Below are 22,386 nucleotides of genomic sequence, written 5' to 3'. Positions count from 1 at the left end.
TAGGGGAATGACTTGACTGGATGTATGTAGCTGACACTCTGGCCAGGACACTGGCCAAGTTTGCAGATATCTGAAGGCTTCACCAGGACTAGAGTATGTGCTTCCAAGATGGCTCACTTCACAGTACTCACTGTTGGCAGGAAACCTCGGTTCTTGCCATATGGGCTGTGCCTAGGACTGCCTGAATATCCTTACAACATGGCTGCTAGCTTTCCCCAGACTAACCAATTCAAGAGAAAGCACAAGGCAGAAGCCACAATGTCTGATTACCTAGCCTCAGAAGTCACACACCATCATTTCCACAATATCTCGTTTGTTGAACAAGTCAACCTTATTCAACATGGGAAGGGACTGCATGCAGCACCAACACTAGGAGGCAGGGATCATTGGAGCCATCTTGGAGGCTGGCTGCCATAATCAACATTTTACACATGAGGCTACTGGAGACCAGAAAGGTAAACTGACTTTCCTGAAGTCACATGGCAAGTTGAACTGGGTTCTCTCCAACTACAAGTCCTATGTCTTTAATCTCTATACTATAATGTCTCTTTAAGTAAACTGATACTTAAAGCCACATAGGGAAACATTTAATCTAAAATAATATCAAGAAAAAAAAAAAACCTGGAGCCTACCAATAGACTTAATTTGGCACGAACTTCTGACTCTAGCTTCCTTCATCTACAGATTCAACTGTCAGATTCATAAACACAGGTGTACTTGTGCCAGAATTAATCAAATGCGGCATGGCATCATGTAAAGAAAAAAGGAACAATCTGAAAAAGTTTAATTTAGTAAAATAAACTGACTTCAAAGCACCCCAGAAGGTTTCAATACAACCCACAAAAAAAAAAAAAAAAAAAAAGGGAAGAAGAAGGAAAAGATTAAGGATGTGATAATAAGACATGAATAACCATCCTGTCTTCTCTATGGGATGGGGGCAGGGATTGCTTTCTTCTTTGTATTTACAAGACATGGAAACCAAAGGCCTCATGACTAAATGTTGCTATAAATCATCCAAGATGCCCAACTCAAGTACTTTGTGGGAGGCTGGGGTTATAGTCCTCAGCAGCATAACGCTGTGTAGTTAAATCAAAATGAAAACTGAGGAGCATAGAATAGGTAGACTGAAGGATATTCTCCACCTATACCTATGTGGTGTCAACACAGGACCCCATCACATCCATCTTAATGAACCACTGGTATTAGACTAGAAAGATAAAAGGAACAACACTTACCATTCTTTAGTCCAGGCAATATCAAAGACATTGCTACTTAAGTCATATTCAGAAAATGCAGAGACAGTATTCTCGGTGTAGAGAGTGAAACTGTATTCTCGTGACCTCTTTATCCATCACGCAAGTCCTAGCTTAGGTTGCCCCACGCATCTCCAGGCCTCCCTGCCAATGGGGAAAGCCAGGATGTAATCTGTCCCAGTTCCCATTGAGGAGACTGTCAACCTCACTCTGCACCCCTCCCACAGACCTGTCCCCATCATCTGTCCCACTACCAGAACAATACCCCATTGTTTAATGTAAGTAACAGTCTCAGAGCTTCATGTGCTGCTTCTTTTCAACTACAGCCCTTCTGAAAGCTTTTGTTCTCTGTACTTCTTTCTCTATTATGAAAGTTAACAAAAAGCAGCATATCATGGGCTGAGATCCATGCAGTAAATTAAAGCCAGTCCACACTCAATGGTTTCCAGCAGTTTTTTGTATCTGCAGACCAGGCCTACAAACTCAATCATTTTCATTCATTTCAACTTTTGTTACAAAGCGTTAGGAATGGAATAAATTAGCCAGCTCATCTTTCCCTCTCTTTTATAAAAGCACAGAGTACTATTTCTTTAGAACATTTCATGGAATAGACACCCTTTCTTATAGAAAAGCAGCCTGACAAACAGGGTAAGGGATTCTAAGAGTGTTCAGTAAGATTTCAAAGGAGATAGGAATGTTAGACAAACAGAGGCAGGGGCTCTGACCCAATAAAGCACCTTGAACTTCCCAAGGTCTTTGATCTTAAAAAGTGAAACTTTGGAACATCACTATAACAGCCTCCTGGAATATTTCCAGTATTTTTTTTTTTTTTTTGCTCAGAAAATGGAATCTTCAAAACTCTGACTAATACACATAAATCATATCAACTGTTTTCCATCCCATTTCCCTATCTCATACCATTTCAGATACACTCATGCTAACCCTCAGAAATACATTGCTACAAAGGACAGATACTAGAAGGAGGAAAACAGTCCAATAGAAACACTGTATGTCAAGTGTAAGACAATTACAAAAATAAGTTTTTAACTTGAGCTGTTTGAGTCAGGGGGCATTGGGCAGAGGGAAACCATGAAGCAGGGAAAAAAGAAGTAAAAAGGACAGGGTTTCCAAGGAATAACGGAGACATGCTCCAAGCAATTAAACTTGAAAAGCAAATTTGGTTCCCACCTAAAGCTAGGAGTATCTATAAAATTCTTTCCACAATATCGGCAGTGAGTGGCTATAATGAGACACAGTGAAGTTTAAGCTCTGGGGTCCCTCATTTGCATGAAGCCCTTCCAAGAACGTCTCTGTTCCTAATTTTATATTTGTAATTTTGAGTTCTTTTCCCTAAACAGGGCCTCCCAAATTGTTTAAGATTTAGGGCCCTTGAAATTTGGATTCCTTTCTAAGCCACACATTTTCAGAAGTATCTCTTCCTCATTTCTACCAATAGAAGCAAAAGCAAAGAGAAACAAAAATAGCTAAAGCATTTAAAGATACTTAGAGCTGGTTACCCAATGGCTATGCTTGAAATCCTTCAAAGGTTTCCCATGACACTTTGAATAAAATCCAGACTCCAGTGGTTTGCAAAGGCCGCCATGATCTGGCTCCTTATTCTTCAATTCCATGTTATTCCAGGCTCCCTCTGACCCCTGTACGACTTCCAGTCACACCGCCCTCCTTGGAGCTCCTCCACATCCTCCTATCTCAAATCCTCTCCCTACTATTTCTGCTATTGAACCTCTCTTGTTCTGCCTTGTCTCACCGCTGGCTCCATACCTTTTTAGGGGTTCTCTGGTCCTCCCTGATGATTAAGGTATCATATTCTCTACCTCTTTACCCCCACTCTTGGGTTCTCTATCACACTCCACACTCTTTTCTCTTGTAGCCTTTTACACAAGTTGAGTTACGCTATTTCCTCTTTTTGCCTCTTTGATAGCTTCCTGTCTCCCGTAAAATCCGGCAACCTCCATCAGGATAGCAACGGTTCTTAATTTGTTCACCACTATGGATCCAGCCCCTGTTCAGTACCTAGCTTAGAGTAGATGCCCCATAAAAATGTGAGCGAAGAATGGTGAACATGTCAGGCAACACAGTTAATCTGTCCATTCATTCATTCATTGAACTTAAGCCTTTAAGGCACAGAAAGCAATAATAACAACAGTAATAATGACTTGGGTGAGAATCTTTCCATGTCTTTGTAAGTGGACTGCTTGAATGTAATATAACACTTTTCTGGCAACTCAGGGCTATAATAATGAATGGTATATATTACATCTTATAGGCAAGGAATGCTATTCTTGGAGATTATTGATACATATCAGTTATTTCTAATTATGCTCACATGCCTGAGATTACTATAATTATTGAGTTTTTGTGCCTGCTTTCTTTGGTTTTTATGCTTCTGTCATTGTCAGGCTGTCAAACCATCTTCTTGAACTTCTCAAAGAAAATTCCTTAAGCAAGTCACTATCTCACTCTACTTTGCTACACCTCTTCATGAGCTAGAAAGTAGGTGACAATCACGGAGAGATGTACGTGAAGTAATGGTAGACAAGATCTTCAAATTTCCCTTAGCTAATCCACTGAGTAGGACGGGAAACTATTTTAGCATTCAAGACAATCTTCACTTACTTACATGGTGGTAACTGTGATCTGGATGGAAGGCAAGCCAGGTGAGCCACCCCTGAGTAAGTGAAGTGGGCTCGATTATTAAATGCCTAAAATGCTGAGCCTCTGAAAATACGCCCAATACTCCTGGCCACCAAATGTGTGAGGATTACTCCCCACCAACCAATTCTCTAATTCTCGAATTCTCTGTAGGTGTCCTACAATTCCATTCAATTCTGACACCATCTCTCTGGAAATAGCATCGGATCCCACAGGTTGGGGGCTCTGTCCCACAAGACTTCCTCCCATTTGACATGCCAATCACAAGTCCAGGTTGTCACCTGAGCTTCTGACCTGTCACCTGAGCTACAAACTGGAAGTTCCCATGACCCCTTCCTCAGGTTCCTCAGGTTCCTCAGGTTCAGCATTTCACTAGAAAGGCTACAGAACTCAGGAAAACCATAAACCTACTAAATTAACAGTTTATTATGAAAGGACATAACTCAGAATAGCCATAAAGAAGAGATGCATAGGGCAGATTTCTGGAAAGGGGCACAGAGCTTCCAACTCCTCTCCAACCAAGTCACTCTCCCTGCATCTCCACTGTTCACCATCCTGGAAGCTCCCAGAACCCCATATTTTTAGGGATTTTTTACAGACACTTCCTATTTAGGCATGATTGATTACATCATTGGCCAGTGATGACTAATTCAAACTCCAGTCCGTCTCACCTCCTCAGGGGTCAAGTTCCAACCCTCTAATCACCTTGTTGGTTCCCGGACAACCAGTCCCCATTCCACAGTTATTAAAGGCCTTTCCATAAATCACCTCACTAACAAAACTCAGGCTGAGGGGAGCCTGTGGTGAGAAACTAGAGACTCATTTCACCTTTATCTCTCGGGCGCTATCTCCGCACTGGCAGACGGAGACCAAATATCCACGCAAAAAAGAGCACCCGTGCTCTTAGCACTTAGGAAATTACAATGGTTTTAGGAGCTGTAGGCCAGTAAGACCAAACATATATTTCTTACTATAAATCACCCCCATACCCATGTGAATTGTCTGCACTTCCATTCTAAAAGAGGCGAGACACATGCAAGTTTAAATACAAATGCAAATGTTACATAGAGAATTACATTCGGATACATTTGGAAAGAGAAGGAAACCACAGAAAAACGTTATGCACCAGGAGTATGAGCTGGGAGTTAATAATTCACAAAAAAACATACCTGAAACCGTGAAAAGACCCGGATCTAAATTGAAACAGGAAGCTGTGAAACAGAGAATCCCACGCATGCGCGCCGGGAAGAACGGAACTTAACCGAGGGACGGAGACTCCTCTCCTGACCAATGAACATCGCCAAGAATCCCTCTCCTGCGCAAGCCAATGAACTTAACGCTTGGGCTCTGGCGGGACCGCCCCCTCTTCGCACTCCTTGTGCAGAAATAAATCCCACCCCAACTCGCAAAGCCTTTTTCTATGCTTGCCACAGTGTGCGTTCCCCAAGTGCAAGTCTTTTGCTATTCCCGAATAAACTTGGTTTCAGCTCATTTGAGTTTGCATTAGTTTACTTCTTTCTAAATAATGATATCTTGTCAAAAGGCTACTTTGACAAAAGTAATGGCAAGGATCAAATGTGAAGTCAAGTATACCTCAATTTAAAAAAAAAAAAAAAGAATAATAAAGGAGGGAAAGGGAAAAAAAGATTTTTGTGTGCTCCACCACTTAAAAAGGAAAAAAATGTCATAATCTGGGAAACATAACAGAGGTAATTGGGATATATGAATGACAACATAAACCTACAAAATGCCATCCTAATGTTTGATACGTTTATCAAATGCTGTCTACCTCCTAACTTGGAATCTTTGCTGGGCTTCTCTACCCTGTCCTCGCTCCATTTGATTAGTGCCTACTTATCCTCCAGCTGGCATTTTAAAAGCCACTTCAAAGAATTTATTTTTTACTTCCCACAGGCATCCTTAATTTTTCACTCAGACACGGCATCATAAATAACTATATAATCATTGAATGTCTTATACCCCACTGGATTATAATCTTCATGAGGGCAGCACACATTTTTTTTATTCTTTGTTCTCCTCCCAGGGCCTGATCTAATGCCTGCTACAGACTTTTATTTTTATTTTGACTGTGCATAATAAATATATGTTGAATGAATACTGAATGAATGAATGCAGTCCCCAATATACTTGGAGAAGGGTGTTACACTTCATCAGGAGGCTGTCAATCAGGGGAGTAAAGAGCCACCCCTACTATACTGTGCAGCTTTACTCCCCATTCCGTGGAGGCTAGTATTTGACACCATAAAATGGAGACCAAAAAAAATCTGACTATGAAATTTCTTGTTTTCAGCTTTATGAGGTAGGAAGTAAATACAGAGCTGAAGAGATTTAGACGTGCACCTGACCATTTTATCTCTTTAATTTTCTCTTGATCTAAAAAAGAGAGGTCGACTCTTAATTGAGTCAAAAATGAAAGAGAAAACTAATTCTAAGAAGTGGGAAACAATTATACTAATATCAAAAATAAGCAGTGACATTAGGTTCAACTCTGAGCTTTCTAGAAGCCTAACTAAACAGAAACCAATGATGAATTACATATCTTATCTGAACAAAAAATACATATTATTTATTTAGGAGTTGCACATCTTCTAAGCAAGATTGTTTGTATAGATCTTTCTACAAATGACTTTAGAAAACATAATAGAAAACCCACAAGTAACTCCTATCCAAATGTTGTTTCTATATTCACTAATACAAGTTGTCTCCACTTATCTACAGAGGATAGGCCCTATCTAAGACCCCCTGTGGATGTCTGAAACTGCAGATAGTGAACCCTATATATACCATGTTTTTTTCTGTACATACGTACCTACCATAAAATTTAATTTTTATTTAATTTAATAACCAAAGTAATTTAATTATTATTTTATTATATATAATATAATTAATACTATTAATAATACAAATAAATAAGTAAAATTTAAAATAATTAAAAAGAATAAAAGTCAATTAAAATAAATTTTACATTAGGCAAAGAGGAGAAAGAGATTAACAATAATAACTAATAATAAAATAGAACAATTATAACAAAACACTCTAATAGTATCTTTCAAAATATCTTATTGTACTGTAATCATCCTTCTTCTCATGACAATGTAAGATGATAAAATGCCTATATGATGAGATAAAGTGAGGTAGATAATACAGGCATTATGATGTATCATTAGGCTACTAAGGACTTTATGACTATATGTCAGAGGGAGGATCATGTGCTTCTGCACTATGGTTGACCAGGGGTGATGGAAACTGCACAAAGCAAAACCTCAGACTACTGCTGTATGCATCAACATATTAGTAAATTATTTCTGTATGCATTATAAATATGCATATATACATACATGTACATTTCTGAGCTATTGCATATATAAATGTATGTGTGCATGTATATATATTCACATACATTGCAATAAACTAAATGTTTGTGTCCCCTCAAAACTCATATGTTGAAATCCTACCTTCCAGAGTGATGGTATTAGGAGTGGGCCTTTGGGATGTGATTAGGTCACTGGGTGGGGCCCTCAGAAATTAGATCAGTGCCCTTATAAAAGAGACCCCTGAGAGCTCTCTTGCCCTCTTCCCACCTTAGGAGGATACAAAGAGAAGTTAGCAATCTGCAAACCAGAAAAGAGCTCTCACCAGAACCCAACCGTACTGGAACCCTGATCTCAGACTTCCATTCCAGATCTCTGAGAAATAAATTTCTGTTGTTTATAAAACACCCAGTTCATGGCATATTTCTTATGGCAGCCTGAAGTAAGACACACACACACATATATAGATAAACACAAAGTAACTCAGAGAAAGTGCTTCTCTGAAAGGATAGTGTAATGGGCTTGAGTAGAGTGTTGCCAGTGATGGCCTCAGCAGTTCCTCCCATCCCTGCATGTTAATACTTTGCAATGTGATTTTGTTGTTTTCTCATTAAGAGGTGAATCTGGGCTGGCCCTGTGAGTAACTTGGACCAACAGAAGTGATGGTGTGTGATTTATTAGCCTGGGCTTTAAGAGGCCTTGCAGCTTCCAACTTTCATGCCCTAGCAACAAGACTGCACCACACACAGAAGTGCAGGCCGACCATGCACCTAATAGACAAAAGTGGTGGGATATTTTGTAGCTTAGCTAGTCTAATACCATTTGGATGAGAGCCAACCAACCCAGTCACAAATTTGTTAGCAACAGACTCACACTACAAAAAAATACTAAAATTAAATGTAAAAGTTTCTGATCTGGTGGTGATGTTATCACCAACATATGACCTCCAAGATTCCTGAAGAAGAAAGAGAGAGTGAGCAGTTGGTATCCCAGATGTTTTACCATCTCTGCCTGGAAGAGACATATCCACCTGGGTTCATACTTCATTGGTCAGAAGTAGTCAAGTGATCCCACCTGAAAACAAGGGGGCTGGGAAATATGATCCTGAGCTGGGCAGCTGCTTCCAGAAACAATGCTAAACTATGGAAGAGAAGTGTGAATCTTCCATGGTTCTCTAGCTGTCTCTATCACATCTATGAACAAAGCCATTCTTGACATGCTTTCACATTCATAGGAATATCTTATCCAACACCACATAAAAGTAAATTTGGAAAGCAAAACACACAAAATTTCAGATGGATTTAAAGTAATCAGTATGACAAACTAATGAGTGATAGGGACTGCTCTTTAAATAGAATAATCAGTGAGTGTGTTGGCAGAGATGAAATTTAAATAAAGGCATGAAGTGAGAAGAAAGAGATACTTGAGTTATCTGGAGAAGTTGTGTTTGAGGCAGAAAAAAACAACTGCAAGGACCTAAGGCAGACATGTGTTTGATGTGTTTAAGGCAGGAGTTGGTAAACTTTTGTGTAAAGGGTTATATGGTCAATATTTAGGTTTCAAGGATCATTAGACGTCTGTTAAAACTACTCAACTCTACCATTATCATATAAAACCACCCATATACAACATATAAATGAACATGTGTGGCTATCAACCAATAAAACTTTATTTACAAAAACAGACCACGGGCCACATTTGGCCATGGGCCATAATTTGTCATCCTCCAGTCTAAGGGAAGGCAAGGAGAGCAAATTATTTCTTTTCAGAAATTTGGATAGTAGGCAAGGAGGCTAGCAGAGGATAGTAAATTTTGGCAGGAAACCAACTGTTAGATCAGATAGAGTTTTACAGGCTATACTTATTGAAAGGTTTGGATTCATTCCAATGGCTTGAGAAAACTGTGGGAAGATTTTTAAATAGAGATGTAAAATGATCTGATTTACATTGCAAAGGATGATTCTGGCTGCTTTAAGTGAGTAAGTAAGGACAAGGATGTCTGTCTTATAAGGAAGTAAGAGTAAAAGTTGGGGATCAAGTTAGCTTAAATAAAACTAAGGGTGACTTCAATGCATGTGTTAGCAGTGAAGACTGAACAGTTGTCAGGTTGGGGTCTTGACTTGAAGAACAGGCTTTGCTCAGACAGATATCCTGTAGAGAAGGCTTTTAAGCAAATGAGCCAGGAATATCTTTTGAATCTATGTAAATTTGAGATTTCCGAGGTGATAAAACTTTCTAGAGTTAACAAGGCCCAATGCATATCTATCTATATAAGAAGGTAGAAGCAGAAGGAAAAAAAAAAGAAAAAAAATCAGAAAGGATGCTGAGGAACGATGCTCAATGAGAAATGAAAAATAATATGTATTAATAATCCTGTGACCTTTGAGTCAGCAATGACCAAGATGACACAAAGAGCCAGGTATATCCTGTGCTGTGTGTTTAATATGAACTTCTAATCAAAGGGCAAGCTCTCCATTGATCTGTCCAGTAACCAGAACCAAGAAAAATAAAACAAACAAAACCAGGTAAATTAAAAGAACCACCATTAAATAATATTAAATCATATGAAACAGGCAAATGTTGGTGCCTAGTTCCTCACAGGTCCCAGAGAGAAGTACCTAGAAGCCATTCTTGACATGCTATGAATATCCATCCAATACCACGTAAAAGTAAAATTGGAAAGCAAATGAAAGCTTTATGGGGGACATTCACAAAATGCCACTAGGATACATCTTTAATCTACTTTGTAACCCCTTCTCGCTCTCAATAGTCCACAACACCAGGGACAGTAACTGTCCCACAGGCTTCCTTCTGTCTCCAAAACTTTCTAGAACTTTGTCTGAAACCTGGCCTATGCTAAGGTTTTCCTATCTTGTCCTTCATTCTCTTAATCTTTTCCATTTTGAGTTATTCTTCTCAAATAAATAAAATCTTCTTTAAAATACTATTTTAGGTGTGTCTGTGAGGATGTTGACATTTGAATTGGTAGACTGAGTAAAGATCGCCCTACAATTGTGATGTTCTCTTCGTTCTTGGGCCTTCAGACTCAGACTGGGATTTACCTTGTCAGGGCCCTATACCCTCTCCAATCTCCCAATTCGTGGGCTTTAAGACTCCAGGTGAATTACACTACCAGTCTTCTTGGTTCTCCAGCTTGCTGACAGCAGATGGTGGAACTTCTCAGCCTCCAGAATTGACTAGTCAATTCTTACAATTCCCTCATAGATGTATCATACATGTATCCTATTGGTCTGTTTCTTGGAAAAACCATGGCAAGTACAGACAGATGATAGATTAGACCCAGAGATCCAGAGATAGGGAGCAAGAACACTCACTGGAGAAAAAAAGAGGAGGAGAGAAGGAAAGAGGAGCAGGGAAAAAGTAAAGAAAGGAAAGGAGGGGGAAAGAGGGATAAAAGGAGGAAGGGAAAGAAAGAACTCAGAATCCTCCCTGTCCCTTGCCTGGTTGTGAGTGGCAAGTACTGTTCACCCCATTGCCACCTTCAAGGATGTCTGTCTTCAGGGTCCAGCTTCTAGCAGGGCATTTCGTATTGTTCCCTCCTGGTCCAATGACCTCTCCTAGATTCCCACATATGACCACAAACACCAGCTGTTAGTTGACAGTAGGGCTTGCAATACTGTAAGCAGCCAGAAAATATCGATGGACTAAAGTGGCTCTGGAGGACACCTCCTGGCTCCCAGAGGAGCTCTCTCAGGGGTCTCTGCCCTTCAGTCCGCCTCACACGTGCTGCAGGACTGCAAGGTTCACAATGACAAGTCATCAGTCTCCTGCCCCACCTCTTCCACGCCTGTGAAGCAGCCACATTTTACTACATTAGCTATTTCTTAGGGTTATTTGTCTGTATGTATCTAAATAACATGATAATATTGTATTTCCTCTTTTTTTCTATTTTTAGATTTTTTTTTCCTAGTTTAGGTAATGTGAATTTAACTCCTTAGACCATCCCTCACACAGATATTTTCCTTCCTATTTCCAGAATACTGTTTATTACTTTTGGACAAATCAACACTTCATGTTTTTATTATGACTCTACAACAATTATTCATCACTGAGTCAAGCAGTATATCATAACTCTATCTCCCTCTCTTGAATAATTGTATGTTATTCTTGGAGTAAGTTGCTTCTCTTTCACTTACATTTCTCTTTTGAGCCTCTGTCTAAATCTTCTCATATTCTTTAATAACTCTGCATTCAATTTTCTATGCGGTCAAAACGGTCCTATATGTCTATCAGTTCTCATTTTGGGGGGAAATATTTCTCCCCAAGCCCTCAAGAATACTCTACAAGATGTTCCAGACCTGTTGGATTTCCCTTTTCCTCTTCCCCATGCTGGACCCTTATGTCCTGAACACTGGCTCTTCCTTTTTCTTGATTTACTCCTTGTTTTATACAAAAATATCCTTCTATAGCTTGCTGAGAAAATATGTGGCAGATTTAAAAATCATTTTAAAACCTCACCTATTTGAAAATGCCTTTAGGTTAACTTCACACTGGATTGGTCATTTCATGAGGTATAGATTTCTAGGCTGGAAGTCATTCTTCTCAGACATTTGAAGCATTGCACTAGTATCTTCTAGCTTCCCATATTGCCATTAAAAGGTTAGCGTGCCACTTTAGTTCTGATCCTCATATGTGACTTGTCTCTGTTGTTTTTTCTCTCTGGGAGCTCTTAGAATGTGCTCTTTATATATCCATATTTCTGAAATCTCATGATCATATGCCCCTGAATAGTTCTTTTTTCTGATCATCATATTAGATACTCAGTGGTCTTTTGTATAAATTCATGTCTTTCAATTTCAAAATTTTTTGTATAAATCTTTGATAGTATTTCCCCTCCATTTTCTTATTCTTTCTTTCTGGAAAGCCTATTACTTAGATGTTAGATTTCCATGACCTCCTAATTTCTTTATCTTTCTTTCCCATTTTTCACTCCCCACCTTTGTTCCACCTTCTGAAGTCCTGAAACTTATCCTCTAAAACTCCTTTTGAATTGTTTTTATCAGCGGTGTTATTTTCCATGAACCTTGATTCCTTAGTAATTGTTTTTGGTTCCATAATAAGTGTTTTTTTAAAGACTCTGATTTTTGTTCGATGTATATAAATTGTCCTCCCTTTCTGAGGATATTAATTCTCTTTTTTATTTGTTTGTGGTCCCTGCATTGAATTTCTTCCTCTGATTTTTTTCTTCCTGTTTGTTTGTTTTGGTTCCTGTTTTCAAATTACAATCTCTCCTTTTTGTTAACCTTTTGTATTTAAAAGCCAGTCACCAAATCCTTACTGGAAACTCCAGCCACCTGGACCACTCCTTGCCAACAGCTCTTCCCCCTACTTTCCTGCCAGTGTCCTGGGAGCAGGGAATAAAGTCAGAGAAATCTCACAGTCCAAAATTGGGTTTTCATTTAATCCGCTTTCTGTATGGCCTCACTCCCATCTTCAGCTGCCAACAAGCACATTTTCATCTGTCACAGTCTGAATACTGATTTGTCCTTAGAAAAACTTGGTCACCATCAGTGTGGATTCTGAATGTTAGGGCAGACCTGGGAGTCTAGTCCTAGGAGTGAGGGGGAAACATGCCCAAGGGCATCCTGTCTATTATAATCCTATTTGAGGGAAATAGAAGAGATGCCAGAATACAAGGTCAACAGGAGATGAGGGTGGCACGTGGGTGAAAAGATACGATGTAGCAGCTTTTAGGCTGTTCTTATCCACTCACTTCCAAAACCCCAGACAACCGACCGCTGCTATCTCTCTGCCCACTGCTATCTTGCTCTGTGTCTTGGGCCAGTCAGGTGACAGGAAAGGTAAGCCTGACCTGGGGAGTTTACACCATGGACTATGCCCTTATGGCAGCAAACCATGAGCAGAATTCTTTGCTGGGTGCACCATCACTTGCACACCCAGAAATTCTGCTTGTGACATTCATGCTTCATGCCCCCAGACAAGGACATCAAACAATATCATAATAAGTATCACTATTGTGTAAATGGACTGCAATTTATCAGGCACAATAAACTTTGTGTCTTCCAACCATAAAAAGGAATTTTCCCACCCCTCCTCCTATTTCTCTTGGAACATCAGCAAACTGAATTACAAGGGAAATATAATGAAAAGATTTTAAGTTATCCTGCAGACATGAAGACATGGGAAGTTGGCTATGAAATTACATTTGGGTATTTTTGCTTATTCCCTGTTCAAACTCTGTCCAAAATTTCTCTATGAAATAGGAAACTTTTCCCCTTTCTTGCCTCTGCACTCTGCAAGTCTAGAGATAGCTGGCCTTTTATTAACCCCCCCTTTCACCTCCACTCCACCCCTAAAATGCTTAGCAGTATTAGAGACTCATTCTTCATTGCCTGAACTGTTAAGAAAAAAAAAAAGTCCATAACAAAGAGCTTCCTACCACTGCCAAGATATACTGTGATCAGTCACAAAAATCAGTACATATTCCAAGAAAATAAGTATCAACAGTTGTAGAGAAAACCAATATGTGTGACCAAATAAACATAGTGTATCCCTAGAAATATAGAATCAGATGTACAATACTAAAGACAGAGGGTGTCTTAAGAGTTATTGATTAAGGGCGCCTGGGTGGCTCAGTGGTTTAAGCCGCTGCCTTCGGCTCAGGTCACGATCTCAGGGCCCTGGGATCGAGTCCCATATCGGGCTCTCTGCTCAGCAGGGAGCCTGCTTCCCTCTCTCTCTCTCTGCCTGCCTCTCTCTCCATCTACTTGTGATCTCTCTCTGTTAAATAAATAAATAAAATCTTAAAAAAAAAAAAAAGAGTTATTGATTAAACTCCAAACTCGAGTACATATAGTATTTCAGTAGCAAACACCCCTGATTAAACTCCAAACTCGAGTACATATAGTATTTCAGTAGCAAACACCCCCAAACTATTTCTCCTTTCTCTTCCTTCTCTTTCACTTTTTTCTCCTGTCCTAATTCTCTAGATTGAAGGGTAAGGAGTGGTGAGAAAAGTAACAATGATGAGATTGTAATCAAAATTACATTCACTGTAAAAGAGGGGATATGGTCTTCACCTAAAACATCCTGATTCTTTTTCCCATTAGACTCTGAATGTGGAAAGGGTGTTATTTATGTCATGGTTTTGCTCTGCAACTTGAGGATAATTCATAGCCTTACAACCTGAAGAATATGTTACATGCTCAATCCCAAAGCACTCAGAGCAAATCTTATTTAAAAGATACGTGATGGGGTCAAGCTCAAATTATCCAAAGGGACTCACGTGCATAAGCTAAGTTCATAAATGTTTAAGGGAGTCTTGCCTTGAGCTTTCCCATAGGACAAAGGGAAGAGAAAGAGAAATAAACTCCAGCTAGATAAGCAGTCAGGGTGAAGGACATGCATGGTGGGAGAGGGAGGAGGTCGAAAAAAGGGCATCATAGAGCCAGGAAAGAGAAGGTTCGTGAAACTCAAGCTTGAAATTGCACAAACAGTTAATAAAGAAGAGATCAAAACAAGGGGGGTATGTTCCCAGGACCCTGGGCTAGTCAGCAGCTGGCAGCTGACTTGTGTATATGGGGATGGGAACAGAGCAGATCAGGAAAACTGTGGATTGACTGAGAATTGGAAAGGGTTCAGGGAAGGCACTTTCTGTTTCAGCGTCACTGAAACTGCCAGAGAGGCTACAAAGCTAAATCTCCACTTAAGAAATGCAAGATTCCATCCTGAACAATGGCAGCTGGATTATAAGCATTGTTCATAAAATACCTAAAAACTCTTTTAGGATATTGAGCTAATGAGATTTAAAAAAACACTTGTCTTCCAGATTGGGCTGCCATTCTTGACCCTTTCTGAACTTGTTCTTGTTTTTCCTCCGTGTCCATCAGCTCACCTTAGGCATTTATCAGTAAAATATAATCAAATGCAAATGGTGAGAATCTGCAGAAAAACCCCAAAATGCCACTTTATGTAATTCCCTTGGGAATTATTTGCAAAATACAAGAACAGGCAGCATTTTAACAAATGTACATAGGAGAGAAGATTTACCACATAAACCACTCTTCTCCCTTCTGGATCTAATAGTCCAGTCTCAACAATGTTTCCTGCAGGCTGACCCTGTAGTCACAGGAATCAAGCTGGTCTTGTTAACAACAAAGGCATGATTTATCTCTCAAGGATGTAAAGGAATGAAAGGCTTATGAAGAAAGTTATGGCTTACATGGATGAAATTGATCCCATGGGACAATGACTGTCTTGCTACTTACATCTTCTCTTTTATACATTCTGGGACCAAGCCACATCTCAGGATCATTTGGGTGTGAATATCTATCACTATCCTGATATTTATTTTTTTCATGCTAGTATTTCCTATAGCTAGAAACTCATTAAATTGCTTTAATTTACCAAGTAACCATTTTTGCTAGAACAAGATTCATTTTGTTTGACTATGTATTTGTTTTCTTGACCGTATATTAATTGGCATGAGTTAAACCATGTTTCTCAACATGCTGAATCATTTTTCTGAAGCCTAATTCCTACTCTGACTGTCCCTTTCCTGTACATTTCTAAAAGAAAAAAAAAAAAGATTCAACTTCAGATACTATTTCTGCTTGAAGAGACTGACGCAAGAAACAGGAAATAGTATTCATCCAACTCAAATATCCACACCCAAAGATCCAGCTGATAGAAAGGCCAATATTTTTATCTTTTTTTTACAAATCACTTTCAGATTCCTTTTCCCGAAATTACTATAATGCCTCTTTAAAAATTCAAATAACCAAAAATTCAGATAACTGGAATTTTTCTATTTCACCTTAGGGAAAAAAAGACAAAATAAAGATTTGAATGCATATCAGAGACTTGGGGTTTTATTATTGCTGTGTTTTATTTACTGTTGCTGTTTTTCTACCTTTTAGAGTAGACCTTGGGATAAGTATATTTTAGACTAATCACCTACCTCTGATATACCAATGATATTCAACAATGGCATGTATGTTCAATCGTAATGATATTGAGGCTCTTCATGACATGAATCATTAAGGGAAGAACCAATCCAGTTTAATGATATGTGTACTATAATTTTTTTTTGAAAACTTTTTTTTTAAAAGATTTTATCCATTTACTTGACAGAGAAATAGAGAGCACAAGTAGGCAGAGAGGCAGGGAGAGGGAGAAGCAGACTCCCAGCCTAGCAGGGAGCCCAGTGTGGGGCTCGATCCCAGGACTCTGGGATCATGACCTGAACTGAAGGCAGACGTTTCATCAACTGAGCCACCCAGGAGCCCCTTGAAAACTTTTTAAACTGGAGATCAATCTAATTCTCTGCCATAACATTTTCTTAACCAGTACATGTCAATATATATACATACTGTATAAGTGGGAAAAGTAGTCTTTATTCAGTAATAAAACACACACACATATATGCACAACAGTTTTAATAGCAAAGTAAATCCTGCAAAGAAAACAAAATTTCAATGACCCTATCAGTGAAAGAAGCCAGTCAGAGAGGACCATATATTTCCATTTATATTAAATAGGAGGATAGGCAAATCTATAGAGACAAACATCAGATTAGTGATTGCCTAAGGCCAGGGGGATGGAGGAAGGGGTTGGGGGCAACAAGTCACTGCTGATGAGTACAGGGTTTCTTTTCCAGGTGATGAAAATATTCTCAACTTAGATTGTGGTGATGGTTGCACAATTCTGTGAATATAACACAAATCACTGAATCATACATTTTAAATAGGTGAGATGTATGGCATATGAATAGTATCTCCATAAAGCTTTTTTCAGAAATATCCTCGCAGGGGTAGTTTTCCAGAGCTGCCAGAAACGTGGGCAGGTCAACATAATCCAGCTGAGAGAGCACAGACCTGTGGGTGACTCTCTGCCTTCCTCCTTCTTCTGTCAGTGCTACTTCACCAATTTCTGTGTCCTCCTCTGCTTTCATCCCATTAACAGGGAGTTGTGCTTCCCCATCGGCACACTAACTTGGCTTTGAATTTCTGGCCCTTCTTGAAAACAACAAGTGCTCCCTTTGGAATATCCACTGGCCAAAAGCCCTGCCTCCTGGATCTCATACAAATATAACACCTGAGCACATTCTGCCATTCTTGACCAGCACACTCCTGGACTCTGCCAAGTTTCCATTGTTTCTAACCCAAACCTCACTCTTCTCCCAGAGATGTTAGATTAGAACCAAGCAGACTCCTCAAGAAGCTCTTGTTTGATCTTGTGGCAGTCACCTGTGTCTAAATGACGTGTGAAGTATATGGAGGCTCATACAAGAGCACTTAACCCTTTTCTCAGCCGTTGAAGTGACCAAGATACTAGTGGGTTTTCTCTGCAGATTGTCCCCCCTTATCTCCCATCAGGATGCAGGTTACAGAACAGAATGCTGGGAAGTTCACAGCAACACTTTCTGGTCCCCAGCATCATGGGTGTCCCCATCTGCCTGTCATATTCAAGTAGGCCCTGGAAGCACCTCTCCAAATAGCAATCATGTACTTAACGTCCATGTTTGGAATGGCTTAGAAAAAGGACAAGTCCTAAGAGCTTATCTGATCTCATGGAAAGATAGAAATCAGACATGTGTTTTCTTTTTCCATTTCCCAGTCTTTTCTACCCCAAATTTGGAGCTACTTTTGCCTTCATCTGCAGATTCTCTTCAAGAATCTGAAGGCCCAGCTGAGCCACTGAGTTGTCCTGTGGTCTGACTCCCTGACACTTGAGCTTTTGCTTTGAAGAAATTACTTGGTACTTTTTTTCTCACCACTGGAAAATGGCAAAGTTTTCACATCCTAAAAGCAATGCTTTTTAAATGAGAAATATAAGAATCAATTTGTCCAACATCCCATTAATCTGGCTAAACAATTAATAATTAAAGGGCCAGAACACCTCAGAAAGCTCTTTTTTTTTTTTTTAAGTTGATTCTGAAGTTGCTAAGCTGTCAATAGTCTAAGAAAAATTCTTTTAGGCATTTACCTAAAAGTTGTTAATGACTTAAATGAATAGCTTACAATATGAAATATTATAATATGAAAGCTTATATATATAATACAAAAGCTTACAATATGAAATATGAAATAAAATGAATAGCTTATAATAGTTTAAATGAATAGCTTATTCAAAAGGAAATTTAAATTTCTCTGTAGCAATTTCAGTTTCTGGGAACTTTAAATCTTAGAAATAGCTTAGTACAACTCCCTCGCCTTAGAGATAACAATAGTAAGACCTAATGAAGAGAAGTGGCTCACCTCACTCGGTGAGGCGGCAAGAATTTATGATGATGTGAACGTGATGAAATTTACACTTGACTCAAGGGCTAGGAGGGGACGTAGCAGGGATGGAGAAGAACGAGAGGATCAGACAGCATCTTCTTCAGGCCCTCGCAATAACTGAAACAGAGAATACTCTGAAGAATCTTATCTATCTATCTCCCTGAATCCAAAAGACATCCTAGTGGCTGAAGAAGTTGGGAGAGAGAATGCCAACCCCACTGCCCCACACTCAACCCCTAGATGCTGGCAGCCCACAGCCTACCATGTCAGGACACAGCCAAGCCCAAGTTGCATCATAACTCATGCCAGACTTAAACAGGTGTAATGATCTCTTATACTTATTTGAATATTAATCTTCTTTTCCAAAATAATAATAGCAATTATATGCACACTTGTATTTAATAAATGAATACAAATTCATCCTCAAAGGATTATCTAATATAAAGGAGATAAAGCCAGAATTACTAGGAAAAAGTAAAATAGAGAGCACATTTCTGAGACCTATCTCCTGATTTTTCCTGGATTTAACTTAATTTCTCTTTCAGGCCTATCAGAAAATCTGCTATTGGTAGAAATTGTCCATCATTATTTTTTTTTGTAAGGAGCTATGTGTGGCATTGCTGATCGATAGTTCTACAGAACACCTGCAGAGGGACAAAGGACAACTGAGTGAACCACAGAGACTCTTAGGAGGGAGGCAGAGCTCTCCTCCTGAACAAGAAGTTAGTCGTTCAACAGTTTCAGGGCATATTAGTTACTGGCCTCCCGGGAGGTATTCCTCTGAGTTGAATGAGAACCTTCTAGGAAGGTTCATCCCCAAGAAGGTGATTTCGGAGCAGGAGGGTAGTACCTTGTGGTGATAAATACAGAGCCTTACCTTTAGCTTCCCTGATTACTAGCTTGATGACACTGGGTAAGGTATGGAACTTCTCTATGAAATGACACCAGCTGTCACTGCCATTAGGTTGTTGGAAGCATTCAGTGAAGTAAATACATTACTGTACCTAGCTCAGTGCCTACATAGATTCTATCCTCCGGAACAAGTACTTTTCTTCCCTTCCCTTCATTAAGAGTATCAAAGGTCTGGCTGTACTATTGGAGAGAAAGTTGTATCGCAAACAGGCTGCACTGGGGCCATAAGGATTTGGGGAAGATTGGGCCTAAACAGTAGCTTAGACAATTGGTAAAGAAGGCCAAGTCTATCCAACATTAGAATCAAGGTCCTTAACATTCTAGACCAGTGCAGTCCAAAGCATGGACTTTGGCTTGTCATCAGTACCATCCCAGACCCTCTAACTTTGGATGGGTGGGGGGTGGGGCCCAGGAGGCTGCAATTCCACCAGCCTTCAGGTGATTCTTTCCACACTCAAATCTGAGAAGCACTGACCTAGAGAAAGTGTTACCAACAAACCTAAAAGGACAAGAAGATAGAAACCGGGGAAACAATCTATTTTTCTTTTTTTTTTTTTTTTAATTTACTTATTTGACAGACAGAGATCACAAGTAGGCAGAGAGGCAGGCAGAGAGAGAGGAGGAAGCAGGCTCTCCGCTGAGCAGAGAACCCGATGTGGGGCTCGACCAGGACCCTGGGATCATGACCTGAGCCGAAGGCAGAGGCTTTAACCCACTGGGCCACCCAGGTGCCCCAAACAATCTATTTTTCAAGGGGTTCAAGTCAAAGAGATTTTAAGGAAAGATGAAAGAGACAACTGGAGGAAGCCTCTGGGGAAAATCTTCGGATATCATAACAATTATGAATTTCATAAATGCTTTCATTTACGTAGAAAACATGAATCCACATGGTGCTTATTAATCTTATAACTGTAAATGAGCCACTGAGTTTATTACCAACTGGCTTGGTAGGTCAATTCCTAAAACAAGAAGAGATCAGCAGAAAAACCCTTAAATAGAAAGACCCCGGGTGCTTATTTTTGGTGACAACGAGTAAAGAGGGAGATGGGAAGATACCATCTTACTCAGCAGTCAGTCCTAGTTGGAAAAGAACAATCCAAATCTCTAGAGCTTTAGAGAAAAAAACAGAACCAAAAAAACCCTCAAAAAACAAAAAAGAGCAGCCTTGGGACTGAAATCAGGGCTGAGACACAACCCATCAGTGGAAAGTGGCTGGAGGCCCAGCAGCAAGACTTCTTCCTAGGAACTAAACATCGGCCTGCTTTCACGTCTCCGAAACATGGGAAAGATCAAAGGCACATGACACTTAGAAGATTCAGTTGCACATGTAAATATTTACTAGCTACTTTCCTGGGGTCTACAGACCTGTTCCATTTTATTGGCAGCTGAATTCCATCATTTTAGTGAGCAGCTACATTTTACTAGAAATATGGGAGGTGCAGGAGACAAAATTTTAAGCAACTGGGGAAAACACATTACAGATATTTAACAGTAATTCCACATTTAGTGGAATTTCCATTTAGTGCCTCTAAAACTTGGGGGCAGGGGGAGTGGAGAGGAGCATGCGGAAGTGGCTATGTCCATTTCAGAGAAATTTAACATTTTAATGATCCTCCAGGCTTCGGGTGCCTGCAACTTTCTCTATGCAAAGTTAAGGTCACTCAACCCTATTTCCAGGTTGAACCCTCCCCCAGAATCTGGATCCAATTTAATAACCATTCAGAAGAAACTGAGGGAGGTTCAGCTGAGTATTTCAAGTAGATATGCCTTCAAGGTAAGCTTATTCTTAGACCCGTTCTGGCTTATAGTTCCTGTTACATTTACTCTGCCTTGGTTTTGCTCTTGTGGGCAGCTCTCTCCTTATATTTTATTGTACACCTACTACATGCCCACACTAAAGCTAAAATCTACACTTCCTCCAGGAAGCCAATTGTCTACTTTCTCTAGAAAAATATTCTAAACTTCCTTCCCTGGTAAGTAGAAGAACATATGTTCTGGCCAGAATAGAAATTAAAAACTCAGTAGAAAGGTTAGGCAATAAATTTAAAAAAATAAAAATTAAAAAATAAGTAGATCATTCAAGAAAGGTTGAGGAAATCTTTTAGAAAGCAGAGAAAAAGGAAGAAAAAAAGGAAGGATGAAAAATACAGGGAAAAGATAAGAGAATTGGAGTACCAGTTCTGAAAAATCTAAATACTAAGTTTCCTGAAGAAAAGGACAAAGAAAATGGGAGGAAAACAATTTAAAATGTCAAGAAAATGTCCTAGAACAGAACATGAGTCTAAGTGTTCAGCATGATGGATGAAAATAAAGCCACATCCAGGCATGTAACTGAGAAATTTCAGAACATTGGATATAAAGGGAAGAGAAGGCATCATTCCAGAGAGGGGGAAAAAGTCATATAGGAGGAATCAGAAAGTCAAATAGCTTCCAATGACACAAAAGTAACTGAAAACTAAAAACTAATGAAATAATGCTTTCAAAAGTCTGAAGCAAAATTACTTCCACAAACATGGTGAAGGCCATAAGCATCAAGAGTGATAAGTACAATAATAAATAAGCAAATTTAAAACAAGACAACTCTGGGGATATGGGAAGTTATGCAGTAAAGGAAAAAAAAATAGCATATGCACATAATTCATCTATCAATAAAATACAGAGGGGCGCCTGAGTGGCTCATTGGTGAAGCATCTGCCCTCAACTCAGGTCATGATCCCAGGGTCCTGGGATCAAGCCCCTGCTCAGTGGGGAGCCTGCTTCTCCCTCTCCTCCCTGGTGTTCTCTCTCACTCTTTCTCCTCCTCTCTCAAATAAATACATAAATAAATAATGTTTAAAAAATAAAAAAATAAAAGATAAAGTACAGAGATGATAACAAACATTTTTATTAATCTAATCACAAATGTAATAGAATTATTGGACAGTCCGAGTGATAGGAAGGAAGTATGCCAGC

The sequence above is a fragment of the Mustela nivalis genome (genome assembly GCF_964662115.1).
Source record: "Mustela nivalis genome assembly, chromosome: 4".
NCBI classification, from domain to species: Eukaryota; Metazoa; Chordata; class Mammalia; order Carnivora; family Mustelidae; genus Mustela; species Mustela nivalis.
Note: the sequence above shows the minus strand (reverse complement) of the source record.